This window comes from Echinops telfairi, unplaced genomic scaffold (assembly GCF_000313985.2).
Source record: "Echinops telfairi isolate 266 unplaced genomic scaffold, ASM31398v2 ScPeMD7_19;HRSCAF=73, whole genome shotgun sequence".
Taxonomy (NCBI): Eukaryota; Metazoa; Chordata; class Mammalia; order Afrosoricida; family Tenrecidae; genus Echinops; species Echinops telfairi.
In genome coordinates, this window is record NW_022103916.1 from 7136410 (window position 1) to 7150789 (window position 14380).

Consider the following 14380-nt stretch of genomic DNA (forward strand, 5'->3'; position numbering starts at 1 on the left):
GGGAAGGTGAGTATCATAGAATGCTGGATTATTAGAACAAAATGTTCTTGTGTTGAGGGAGTGCTTGAGTTGAGGCCCAATGTCCATCTGCAACCTTAATTCTTAAAGTATATATATAAGAACATAGATCTATTCCCTTCTCGTTATATAGAAATATTTTTTACATATGTACATGCCTGTATTTAGACCTCTATAAATGTCCTTTGCCTCCTGGTTCTTTCCTCCATGTCCTTTATTTTTCTCTTGTCCCACCATCATGTTTGTCCTTTATTCGGGTTTAGTAATTCCTTGCTGTACATTACCCTTGATTAAGCCCCACGAGGCAACCTACGCCCTTCTCACCATTGATTTTAGTTTACTTGTTGTTCCCTTGTTCCTTGGGCATCTCTTTTTAATTCAGACCTTTGGCTCCATAGCATTCCAGTTATTTTATCTAATTAATCTCAATTTGTCTTTCTTTCTCTCCAAGTTTCTAAAGTATATTCCTCCTTGAAGAGCCAGTTCAAATCTCCACCCATGCAAGAAATCTTTCCCTCCCTTTTCAAATCATATATATTGAATTAAAAACCTCATTTCCTTTATTAGCTCTTCCCTACCTCTTATGTGTTGCCTTGTCTCACTGTTCACAGATATTTTCAAATGCAGCATTTTTCTCATCTTAGGTGATTCATAGAAGCACCTAATGTCTTCTTAATTAAATGAGTTTTGTCTGTGTATTCATGCCATTTTAGTGGTTAGGAGTTGTGCTGTAATCAGCAGTTAAAAACCACTAGTGACTCCTCCGGGGAAAGATGGGGCTTTTTCCTCCTATAAAGAGTTACAGTCACAGGGGCAGTTCTACCCTGTCCATTAGGGTCATTATGAGTCATCATCAACTAGAAGACAGTGAGTTTTGTTTTGGTTTTGGTCTTGAGTGGTGGTTCTGGTTCATACCAGTTGCTATGAGATGGAATCAACTTAATGGCAGTGATTTGGTTTGGGTTTGGGTGGTGATTCAAGCAGCCTTGATAGCAGAGTGGGTTACCTGTTGGACTACTAATTGCAAGTTCATCAGTTCAAATCTGTCAGCTACTCAAAGGAGTAAGATAAGGCTTTCTGATCCAATAAAGATTTTTAACCTTGAAAACCCAAAGGGAACAGTTCTGCTCTGTCCTGTAGGATTGCTATGAGTTAGTGTCAAGTCAATGCCAGTGATTTGGAAGGTTTAATGGTGGTTCAGTGGTAGAATTCTCACCTTTCATGTGGGAGAAATGGGTTTGATTCCTGGCCAATGAACTTCATACACAGTCACCACCTATGCAAGTGGAGGCTTGCATGTTGTTATGATGCTGAACAGGTTTCAACAGACAATCCAGTCTAAGACAAACAAGGAAAAAAGACCAGGAGATCTAAAAAATCAGTCAATGAAAATCCTATGGATTCTAACAGTCATAGGTTTAGCACAAGAGTGGGCAGGACTTTGTTATATTGTACATGTAGTCACCATGAGTCTGGAACTGACTCCATAGCAGCTAACAACAAAAACAACCATGAGCTGAAATGTACTAAAGTTTAAAGGTGAATGCCAGATATAACTAAGTATCTATAGGAAATACTATCTTCAGAATGCTTGCTGGGGGTTATTCCAGTGGAGGATGTTCAAAGGCCTTAGATGTCATAAAATGTATAACCTATTCAGATGTGAAGATAGAACTGGATACAAAAACATCAGCCGATGACTTAGATGTATCAGAAGGTTAGTGATGTGTTGCCATAGTGACATATTACAGACCACAATGAAGATCTTGTACGAAGAAGTAGAGTATCTAAATCCAGATGTGGGGATAAAATGAGACAATGAATGTTCACTGTCATAGGTCAGGATGTGCTGTTTCTGCTGATAAATGTAGTCAGTGTGGTAGACAAATAACATTTCTTAAGAGCTGTGCATAGCAGGGAGGGAACAGCTTCTACATAGTAAGCCATGATCAGAGCTTCCATAGAGGAAAATGCCAGCAAGAGTGACAGCTGAATAGTAAGAGATTTTTTAGCAGTAGATCTGGCTTAAAACCAAGAGAAATTACTGATGTCTAATAGAAGACATAGCAAGTCATGTTCTGAGATGAGTTGCATGAAATTAATCCATCAAGTAAATCTACAGCATTTTTTATGGCATTCAGAATCAGATTAACATTTCCTCAAATGTAATAGTGGGTAGAGAGATCCTTAGTAGCAACCTGGTTATATTGGTGTTACTGCTACAGTGATCACATTTCCCCAAGCAAAAGTTGATGTGTGGTCTGACTAACTTGAAGGTCCTTGTGGAACAAAAGGATGGAATATTTTTAGAATATATATTATATATATAAACCGTTTTTAAGTTCAGTGAGCATAAAATCTTGTCTCCTAAGAGGTCATCTAAATATGTTGTTTTTAGTACATTTCTTCTCCACCAGAACAAAGTATTGTTATCTATATTCATTGCCCCATCACTTGTCTGATAATTTGTCACACTGTGATGGCTTGTGTGTTGCTATGATGTTGAAATCCATGCCACTCGTATTTCAAATGACAGCAGAGCCATTCATGGTGGACAGGTTTCATTGGAGCTTCTAGACTAAGAAAGACTAGGAAAAAGAAAGAGATAGTTCACTTCAGAAATATTAGTCACTGAAAACTTTATGAACAGCAGTTGAACATTTGGTGGTATAGTGGCTGAAGAAGAGCATCTCAGGTTGGAAGGCATTAAAAATACAACCAGGGAAGAGCTGCCTCCTCATCTAAAGTCTACCTTAATGATGTGGGTGGAGCAAAGCTTTCAGAACTTTGATTTGCCAATGGGGTATGGCTCAAAATGGAAAGAAACTGATGTAAATTTCCATTATTAATCAGAACATGGAATGTACAAAGTATTAACCTAAGAAAATTGGAAGCTGTTGGAAATGAAATGGAAGCCATAAAGATAGATATTTAGGCATTAATGAGCTGAAATAGACTGGTATTTGCCATTTTGAGTCAGATAATCATATGATTTACTATGCTGGGGATGAAAAATTGAAGAATGACAGTACACTCATTGTCAGAAAGGACATCTTAAGATCGATCTTGAAGTACAAAGCTTCTACAAGGAAGACTACAAAGAAGATAAGTTAATATAACTAATACAACTATTATTCAAACATTATAATTCAAATAAAGCCAATGATGAATAAACTGAAGAATTCTACAAACTTCTTCAGTCTGAAATTGTTCAAACATTCAATTAAGATGAATTGATAATTACTGGTGATATGATTATGAAAGCTAGTAATAGGGAAGTGCTGGGGGATGGAAAGGCAGTTGACTATAGAGGGGAGGAAAACTGAGGGACATGTCTGAGATCAGATTTCTGGGTGGAGCTGGTGTCAATAGCACGAGCAATGGCAATGGGGAAAATGAGAGGCTAGAACATATTCCTTCCTCACCCTCCATCCACAATGATGACATGGAGAAGATTCTTTTAAGGTCAGGATGGCGTAGTTCAAAAGGTAGTTCTCACTGCAACAACCGTTTGCCACAAAAGATGGACAAATTAATGTCTGATGTATAAATGCATACCAGCAGATACTATAGCTCTCAGTCAGAAGAAGCTATAGAAGGAGAGAAAGAAATTAAGGTTTTGAAGAAAAGTGTAGAGTAGATCTGACTGATCCAATAGATCTAAAACCATTCTACTTAAACAGTTCTAACTCAGGCACCCTAAATATTCTGTCTTTTTAAGCATGAGAACAAGTGGAGTCCTGAAGGAAGGTAGTATTTTCTCCATGGAATTTTTTAGGGTGTTCATTCCATCTCTCTTCATTTCCCATATTTTGGCTTTAGGGGTAGCCATTTGTATTGGAAAATGACTGAACACATTTTTGCCAGCACCTACTAAAGAAGAGAAAAGTCCCTGAGAATGCTTGTGATCTTCGAAGTGGTATTATTGTTACAATAGTTTATTTGAACTTGAGACCATTGTAACAATGACTCAAACTACCACCCTATTTTTACATATCCAAGTTCCAATAACTCAAAATCCAGTATTTCATTTGAAATCTGTGGAGGCATTCCCTTTTTGGCCGGTAAGACATTTTTCCTAATAGAATTTACTGTTCGAAAACTTGAAAAGCCTTATTTTCTACAAATGCTACCAGTAGATTATAATTTTGTCAATAATACTAGTGTCTCTTTTTAGTCACCACCAGACTTAGAGTTGTACCATTTATGGTATAAATATACTGTAGCAAGATAACTACCACTCTCTTCAAATGTCAGATTAGCAAAGGATAATAAAACTTTGCTGTTATTTTCCAAGACAAAGGCAAGCTTCCCTAAATTTGAGTTTATAGTTATTAAAAAAATAGAAAAATGAAAATAATTTAAGCAACAAAATGCAAGTAAAAATTAACCTGGGCAATATAAAATATTTTAAACAAATAAACATTAAGTTAGAAACAAAGAGGAAGGATCAATATTTGGAAAACACCATCTTGGTGACAGAAACCACACTGGAGAATATCACATGACAGAATTTTGAAAAGCCAATGACTTGATTATCGCAAATATCCCTTTCCAACAACATAAATGGTGACTATACACATATACCTCAACGTGTAAAACACACAGGAATCAAATCAACTACATCTGTCGAAAGAGATGAAATCCCACTGCCACCGAGTTAATGACAACTCATAGTGACCCTAAAGACAGGTTAGGATTCTCCTTAAGATTTCCAAGATTGTAAATTTTATGGGAACAGAGAGCCTCATATTTTTCCCATGGAGCTGCTGGTGGATTCAAACTGCCTACCTTCTGGTTAGAAGCCCACTGTATAATCCAGACACAAAGTTTCCTTAAAGAGAAGATAAAGAGCTCAATATCATAAGCAGAAAAAAAAAAGAGAGTGGTCTACTATAAAATAGACCATCATTAGCTCATATGCAGGTTCCATTTAAAGTGTAAGAAAATTAAAACAAGTACATGAAACACAAAACATGACCTTGTGCATATCCTATATGAATTTAGAGAACATCTCAAGAACATATTTGATGCATTGAAGACTAATGACTGAAGATTACACATGTTGTAGGATGACATCATATATGAAGACATCATATATGAATAACATAATATATGAAAAAAGCAAAAGGCCATGAAACACACAAATACCCAGAGAGAGAGAGAGAGAGAGAGAAGGAATAAAAGACCAAGATGGATGTCAGAAGATACTCTGATCTTGTGGAAATCAAGAGGTCAAATGACATGTTGCATTGGGACAATCTGCTGCAGAGACCTCGTTATTGTGTTAAAGAGCAAAAAATGTCACTTTTAGGATGGATCTAGGCCATAGTATTTTCAATCATCTCATATATATGTGAATCCTAGATAATGAATAAGGAGAACAGAGAAAAATGAATATATTTGCGTTATGGCATTGGCTAAAAAATATTGAAATTACCATGAACTGCCAGAAGAAGACATGGAATAAGGGATGTCATTGCGGATGTCAGATTGATCTTAGCTAAAACCAGAGAATACTAGAAATATGTTTACTTGTATTTTATTGATTATACAAAGGCATTCAACTGTGTGGACTATAGCAAACGATGGATAGCTGTGGAAAGATGGGAATTCCAGAACACTTGGTTATGCTCATGTGGAACTCGTACATGGATCAAGAGGTAGTTTTTCTAACTGAATAAGGGACTGCTCCATGGTTTAAAATCAACAAATGTGCATGTTAATGCTGTGTCCTCTCACCACACTTGTTCAATCTGTATATTGAGCAAATAATCAGAGAAGCTGTACATCAGGATTGGAGGAAGGTTTATTCACAACCTGTGATATGTAGATGACAAAACCTTGCTTGCTGAAAGTTAGGGGGACTTAAGTACTTGCTGATGAAGAGCAAGGATGAAGCTTTCAGTATGATTTACAATTCAAAGTAAAGAAAATCCAAATCCTCATAACTGAACTAATAAGTAACATCATGATAAATGGGGACAAGATTGAAGTAGTGAAGAATTTTGTCGACAATTAATGGACAGTCAAAAGATCAAAAGTCGCATTACACTGGGTAAATCTGCTGCACAAGACCTCTTTAAAGTGTTGAAAATCAAGGATGTTACTTTGAGGACTAAGGTATACCTGACCCAAGCCATGGTGTTTTCAATCATCACAAATGCATGTGAAAGTTGGACATTGAATAAGGAAGACAAAAGAAGAATCGATGCATTTAAATTATACTTCTGGTGAGCAACATTGGAAGTATTGTGGACTTCCTAAAGAACTAACAAATCTGTATTGGAAGAAGTACAGCCAGAAGGCTCAAAAGCAAAGTTATCAAGACTTTGTCTCATGTGCACTGGACATATTAGCAAGAGAGACCAGTCCCTGAAAAAGAACACTATGCTTAGTAAAGTATGGGGGCAGTGAAGAAGAGGAATGCCTTCAGCAAGCTGGATTGACACAGTGGCTGAAACAATGGGCTCAAACATAAAAACAATTGTGTTCTGGCACAGGACCGGGTGGTGTTTCGTTCTGTTGTACATAGCAGGGTGGGTCACTATGAGTCAAAACTAACTCAATGACACCTGACAAAAACAACCACCCACATACCATAGCTGGAAATAAATAAAGCATATTTATCAACGCTTCAGATGAAGACTTTTACATTAGGTGAAAACATTTCTACTATTGAAAAATGAAGAAATGTGTGAGATTCCAACTCTATTTCAATTATTTTAAAATATATATCAGGTATGTGTTAGTGCACCGGCCATGTTTCTAACTCTCTCTAAGGAAATCTCAAGTGACATGCAAAAAATTATTAAAGAGTACTCTGGTTTCCAAACCATGTAAAATAAAGTATTCAGGTGTAGGTAAACTTTGGCCTACAGGTTAAACCCATCTGGATACCTGTTTCTACTCTCTTAAGTTCACATTAGATTCAGGCAGTCATCTATGAGTTAAGCATGGTTTTCACATTTTTAGATAGTTCAGAAAAATAAGAAGAAAAATGATTCATGAAAACTATATGAAAATAAAATTTTAGGATATATAAATAAAGTGCTATTAGAACACAACTGCACTCATTCCTCTACATATTGTTTCTGGTTGTTTTTATGCTACAATGGAGTAGCAGAATAGTTCATAAAGTACCATATATCCTAGCATCTGGGGTCTTAAAGGCTTGATGATAAACAAGTGGCCATCTAGCTGAGAAGCAACAAAGCCCACATGGAAGAAGCACACCAGCCTGTGTGATCATGAGGTGTCGATAGGATCAGGTATCAGACATCAAAGAACACAAAATCATATCATTGTGAATGAGGGGGAGTGCAGAGTGGAGACCCAAAACCCATCTGTAGGCAATTGGACATCCCCTTACAGAAGGGTCACAAGGAAGAGAAGAGCCAGCCAAGGTTCAGTACTGCACTGATAAAACATACAGCTTTCCTCTAGTTCTTTAATGCTTCCTCCCCCCAACGATCATGATCCCAATTCTACCTTAAAAATCTGGCTAGACCAGAGGATGTACACTGGTACAGATAGGAACTGAAAATACAGGGAATCCAGGACAGATAAATCCCTCAGGACCAATAATGAGAGTAACGATACCAGGAGGGTAAGGATGAGGTGGGGGCACCGATCACAATGATCTACATAAAACCCCCTCCCTGGGGGACGGACAACAGAAAAGTGGGTGAAGGGAGACAATGGTCAGTGTAAGACATGAAAAAAATAATTTAGAAATTATCAAGGGTTTGTGAGGGAGGGAGGGTGGGCAAGGGAGAGGGGACAAATGAGGAGCTGATACCAAGTGCTCAAGTAGACAGAAAATGTTTTGAGAATGATGATGGCAACAAATGTACAAATGTGCTTGACAAAATGGATGGATGTATGGATTGTGATGAGTTGTATGAGCCCTCAATAAAATGATTAAAAAACAAAAGAACCATATATCCCTCAAAGCCTAAAATATATATTATCTGGATTTTTATAGTAAAAAAAACAAACATGATTGGCCCATAATGTATATTATCTATTTTATTCTATTGAGATTGAAATTTTTCCAATTGGTGAATCAGTTCAAACCTATTTACAGAGTTAATGAAGATAACTAAATAATTATGAAATTATTTCTACCTATGCATGTGTTTCCAGCACTACTAATAGCTCACCCATAGCTCTCAGATCTTACTATTTCAGTGTGTTGTGGTTGATTTACAGTAACTGAATCCAAGGGTTTTTTGCCATAAACATGAAAGGCTGCTCTGCCTATTCATGTGTTGCAATCCTGAAATATCAATCAAGAAACACCCCCTCTGTCCCAGCAGCCCCCTAGCAATATTTTACATAATATAGTACATAAATATCCCAGTTTCATTATCCACTAAGAGGGTCAATTTTTAGGTACAATTTTGCACCATGTCCCAATATTTGTTTCTAAAATTAAGCTACAATATTTCAGTGTGACAGCGCATTTAATAATATGCCTTTTCCTTTTCACTGGCTTTCCTTTCTATTATCATTTCCCCAATCCCCTATCACTAATTCCTGCATTCTCACTCAACCCTGAATAAACTACTTGCATTGGGATTCTTGTCTCAGGTTCTGCTTAGAGAATCCAAGATAAAGTACCACACTATAAGACAACATTTAGCTTCAATTTCTGGCCATATAACCTCAAAATATGCTTATTCTCAGACAGCAGGGCTCCTTAGTATAAACACCACCATGAAATTTTAAACTATCAGCATTCTTCAACAATGGAGATTGAGTGTATGTGAAGGGTGGAGACCATGATGTAAATCAAAGAAAGTCTCGAAATACAACAGTAAAAAACTGGTGCAGATACTATATCCCATATAGCTGTACTCTTTATTCATCTGTGCCCCCACCAAATCCCAATTCATTGCCATCAAGTTGACTCTGTCTCATAGTGACCCTATAAGACAGAATTGACCAGCCCCCAGGGCTGCAATCTTTATGGGTACTGACACATCTGTTTTTCACAGAGCAGCTGGTGTGTTTCAACCACTGACCATACGGTTAGCAGTCAAGCACTACTACACAGGTCCTAAATATGCCTCAAATTCCACCAAAACTTCCCAATGTATTTCTAACCCTCTGTGAAGTCAACAATTTTTTATTTTGTCAAACATTGAGGTTGAGTACGGTTAAAGCAAAGTACCACCGTGCTATTATTATTAGAGTATCATTTATTAATAATCGGAACTTGGAACGTACAAAGTATGAATCTAGGGAAATTGGAAGTCATCAAAATGAAATTAAACACATAAAGATCTATATTTGAGGCATTAGTGAGATGAAATGGACTAGTATTGGTCATTTGGAATCAGACAATCATATGGTTTATTATGCTGGGAATGAAAATTCAAGAGGAATGGCATCACATTCATCATGGAAAAGAACTTTCAAGATCCATCTTAAAGGACAATGTTGTCTGTGATAGGATAATATGTGTCTAACACAGGAAATCCAGTTAATATAACTACTATTTGAATGTACTTGAGTTAGCTAAAGTTTATTGTGCCAACCTGGCTGATAAACATATGTGGGGTTAATTGAAGGGAGGAGAGATAAATGGCTCGGTGAGCCTCACCTTTGAAGTTCTCCAGTCTCTTGCTTTCTGATGGTGGAACCAGGGTGCACCTGCCTTAGGTAGTTCCCTGCTTCAGCTGGCAAGGCTCACTTCCTGCAAGACATCCCCAAGGTGAAGCCACATGGACCTACCCCGATGCAGCCCTGGGTGCTGGAGCAGTCGTGTGGTGACCCCTGCCAGCGCTGAGATGCTTACACGTTCACTGATTCGGCTTTCCTCCTGCAGTCGGCATCATAGTGTGTGTTTTGTGAGATGAAGGAGGACTTTGTGGATTCGTGTCAGACATATGGGTTAATGTTGGACTTGTGGATTTGGGCAGCACTGGGTTGGGATGTTTTCTTGATGCGCACTTAACCTTTATATAAAACTCTCTCTTATGCATGAGTTTCTGTGGATTTCTTTCTCTAATGTACCCAGACTAACACAGAAATGGTAAAAAAAGAATGAACTAAAAGATCTGAGCATAAATTTCAAAGGGCAGCTTGAGAAGATAGAGTATAGTTTTATAATGAAATGCAAAAGACCTAAAGTTAGAAAACCAAAAAGTAAGAACACATTCTACACATCCTAAGCTAAGAGAACTGAAGAAAAAAATTCAAGACTCAGATTGCAATGACAGATTCTATATACAAAATATTGAATGATGCAGGAAGAGTCAAAGGAAAATGGAAAATATACACAGTCACTATAATAAAAGAACTAGTCAACATTCAACCATTTCAACAGATTGGAAATGATCAAGAAGCAATGGTATCAAAGGAGGAAGTGCAAGCTGAATTGAAGGCACCAGGTAAATACAAAATACCGTATATACTTGTGTATAAGCCGAGTTTTTCCAGCACATTTTTAATGCAGTTTTTGTGGTAAAATTAGGTGCCTCGGCTGATATTCAGGTCGGCATATACTCGAGTACATATGGTAAAACCAAAGTTGAGGAATTGACAGAATGCAAATTGAAATGTTTCAACAAGCTGATGAAGTACCTATGCCAAGAGAGGTGACCCAAGAGAACGTGAAAATTATTGAACAATATCATATTCAAGTAAAATTTTGCTTAAAATAATTTAATAATGAGGTCAGGTGAATAAGGTGTGTGGGACAAAAGAAACATGCGGGTTTTTTTTGCCAAAATCTGGCGCACTGAGTTGGCTGCGTGAGCAGGTGCAACATTGTTATGGTGACAAATCAGGCCTTTTTTGTTACACACCATTACACTATTTTTTCAGAACCACTACCATGACTCGATTTCGACCTTGCAAGTCTGGCTAGACCAGAGGATGTACACTGGTAGAGATAGGAACTGAAAATCCAGGGAATCCAGGGCGGATGAGCATTACAGGACCAGTGGTGTGAGTGGCGAAACAGGGAGGGTAGAGGGACAGTGGGTAGGAAAGAGGGAACCAATTACAAGGAACTATATGTGACCTCCTCCCTGGGGGGTGGACAACAGAAAAGTGGGTGAAGAGAGACGTTGGAAAGGGCAAGATATGACAAAATAAAAATTTATAAACTATCAAGGGCTCATGAGGGTGGGGGGAGCAGGGAGGGAAGGGAAAAATGAGGACCTAATGCTGGGGGTTTAAGTGGAGAGGAAATGTTTTGAGAATAATGAGGGCAATGAATGTACAAATGCGCTTTACACAACTGATGTGTGTATGGATTGTGATAAGAGTTGTATGAGCCCCTAATAAAATGATTAAAAAAAGAAAGAAAGCTTGATTAACAGCCTGGCCTGGTGGAATGAACTCCAAATGCAACATTTTTGTCCATTCAGGAAGTTGATGGATGTCCAGAACAAGGTTTGCCACCAATCGACATTTTACCTTTTTTGAAATGAGAAAAACACTCATACATAAGTTTTTCCCATAGCATTATCCTTGTAAGCTGTGTTCAACATCACAAGTTTTTATGGCATTTTTCCTGAGCAGGAAACAAAATTTCACAGCTGCACACTTTTCTCTTAAATTGGCCATCACATAAAATGAAAAAATTCACTGTGACCAGAGAGAACCTTCCCAGGAGATGCCACTGGGTACACTAACTCAGAGTGAGTTTCTCTGCTTGCCTAGGTGGGAAAAATTTGTACTATGAAAGTTTCGCTGGGCTTCCTTTTTTAGGGGGGAGTAGGGGTGGTGGTGGTAACCCCCTTGTGTGTGTGTGTGTATATATATATATATGTATATATACACATACATATATCTATACATACATGCATGTACATACATACATATAGACATACACACACAAATACATACATACATACAGGATGGCATGTATGATAGATACAGGATGGCAAGACTTTGTTTCATTTACTTTGGACATATTATCAGGAGAGATCAGTCCCTGGAGAAGGACATCATTCTTGGTAAAGTAGAGGGCCAGAGAAAAAGAGCATGACCCTAGACAAGATGGATTGACACGGTGCCGGTAACAATAGGCTCAAACAATAATTGTGAGAATGTTACAGGATTAGGTGGTAATTTGGTTTTGTTTTACATAGAGGCACTATGAGTTGGAAATGATTTGACAGCACATAACAACACATACACATTCATATATACAAATACATGCATATATATGTGGAATCCCAGTGGTGCTGGGGGCTAGATGTTGTGCTACCTACCACAAGTCTGGTGATTGAAACCTAGCAGCTGCTTCTTGGGAGAAAGATGAAACTTTTTGTTCCCATAACGATTTATTATATCAAAAACCTTATGTAGGGTTGCTATGAGTTGGAATGTACTTAATACAGTGGGTTTGGGTTTATAGTGACCTAGTGCTGCTGTAGGAAGCCCGGATGTTGTAGTGAGGCACTCATTGTACTTCTCACTGTAAGGTCAGCAGCTTGAACCCACTAGGTGTTATGAGGGAGAAAGATGAGACTTGCATTCCCATAAAGATTTACAGCTTCAGAAAGCCAAAGTGGCAGTTCTACTCTTTCCTATAGGATTGTTGTGGGTCAAAATCATCTCAATGGCAGTGAATTTAGTTTTTGGTTTGAATACTGCTGCAATTCATACACGATAAGTGGTCACTTTGAAGAATGGAATTTTATTTTCTCATAGTTCTGGAGACTGAAAGTTCAAAATCAGGTTCTTGGTCATTTCTATTCCTTCCTAGACAGTAGGCGCAAGTGTTACCTGGTTCCTTGTTGTTTCGTAACTTGTAGCCAGTCTTCATGTAGTATTTTTCTTCCTCTGTGTAGATCTCTAGGTCTGTTCTGGTCATTAACATAACAAAAGAAAAACTTATTTCCAAATAGAATCACATTCACAAAGTACAAGGACCAGAAACTCAACATATAGTTCTATGTGTAATATAATTTTATCTACCTACCTATCTACATTTTCCTGAAATCAAGTTTCTACACTTTACTCTTGCTTCATTAACATTGTAACTGCACATACATATACACACAAACATATATATAGATATATAAATTACTTTATTTTTATTTGTTTGCTTTACTAATACTGTTGTAGAAGAAATGTAACCAGTATGTGATTTTAATGGACAGAAATTTATTTTCTCATAATTAGAGAACAATATTTGTAGGGCAGGGTCTCTCCATTGGCTCTAGAGAAAATTCTTCTCTTTTTCACCTTTCTTTGTTTCCTTGGAGATTCATGTTGTTCCTATTCATCTCTGCTTGTGCTTGCTACTATGTCTAGTTTGCTTTTTAAAATGACTGTATAACCACTTGATTAGGTTTAGGACAGACACCTCACCTTGATATGGCCATTCACATAAAAAAGAAATCCTTATTCCCAAATAAAATTATGTCCATAGTTTTAGAGGCTAAGATTTCAATCCATATTGTGGGTGTGGTGGGAGCACAATTAAATCCACAACAATAAGTATTTGTCAAATAGCCAAAAGGTAGAAACAACCCAAATATCAATCAATAAATAAATACACCACAAGTGGAGTGTACAATGGAAAATTATTCAATCATTAAATAACATTATTTACTGATACACACTATAACCTGAATGAATTTAAAATACATTATATTAATTAGAAGAAGCTTGAGGTCACATATACCACATATTGTATCATTTAATTTATATGAAATGTCTATAATAAGCAAATCCATAGAAATAGAAAGCAGATTTGTTGCTGCAAGGGCTGAGGAAGGGGAGGGGTTGTGAGTCACTCCTTAACGAATACAAGTTTTCTTTTGGGGAGATAAAAATGCTTTGGAATGAGACAGAGGTGATAGTTATGCAACATTGTGAATACACTAAATGCCACTGAATTTTACACTTAAAATGGCTGGTTTTATGTTAGGTGAAATTCAACTCATTTAAAGATAACATCAATAACTAAAATGTAACACCACTTGACATGGTTTTATGGATTAAGATATGGGGATATTAGTAAAACAGATTTAAAAACAAATCAGAAGGAACAAAGCAAGATGAGTTCCAATGTGATCCTGAAAAAGAGAAATCCAGTGAAAATATGCTCTTGTGCAAATTGTAATAACTGAAGGTTAGCTCATTCACATTTCTGTCAACTTCTTTGCTGTTCTGAGAGGCAGCTGTTTATAGACATTGCCAAGCTAGAATTGATGAATATTCTTGGGACTGGTACAGTGGCAGAGCCATGCAGAGAGTAAGAGCTCTGTATTTAGGGTCAGATTATTTGACCACATACTGATTTTTTAATGGACTTTATAATTTGAAGCAAATTTATTCTCTTGCTTCAGTTCTAGTCTCTATCTATAATTGAAAATCCAAAACCTTTCAG

At 37.2% G+C, this 14380-nt stretch overlaps 1 pseudogene; it reads left to right on the plus strand.

The window, feature by feature from the left end:
* The first annotated feature begins 3349 nt into the window (after positions 1-3349).
* On the plus strand, positions 3350-3914 carry LOC101647361 (annotated as a pseudogene).
* Positions 3915-14380: the final 10466 nt, after the last annotated feature.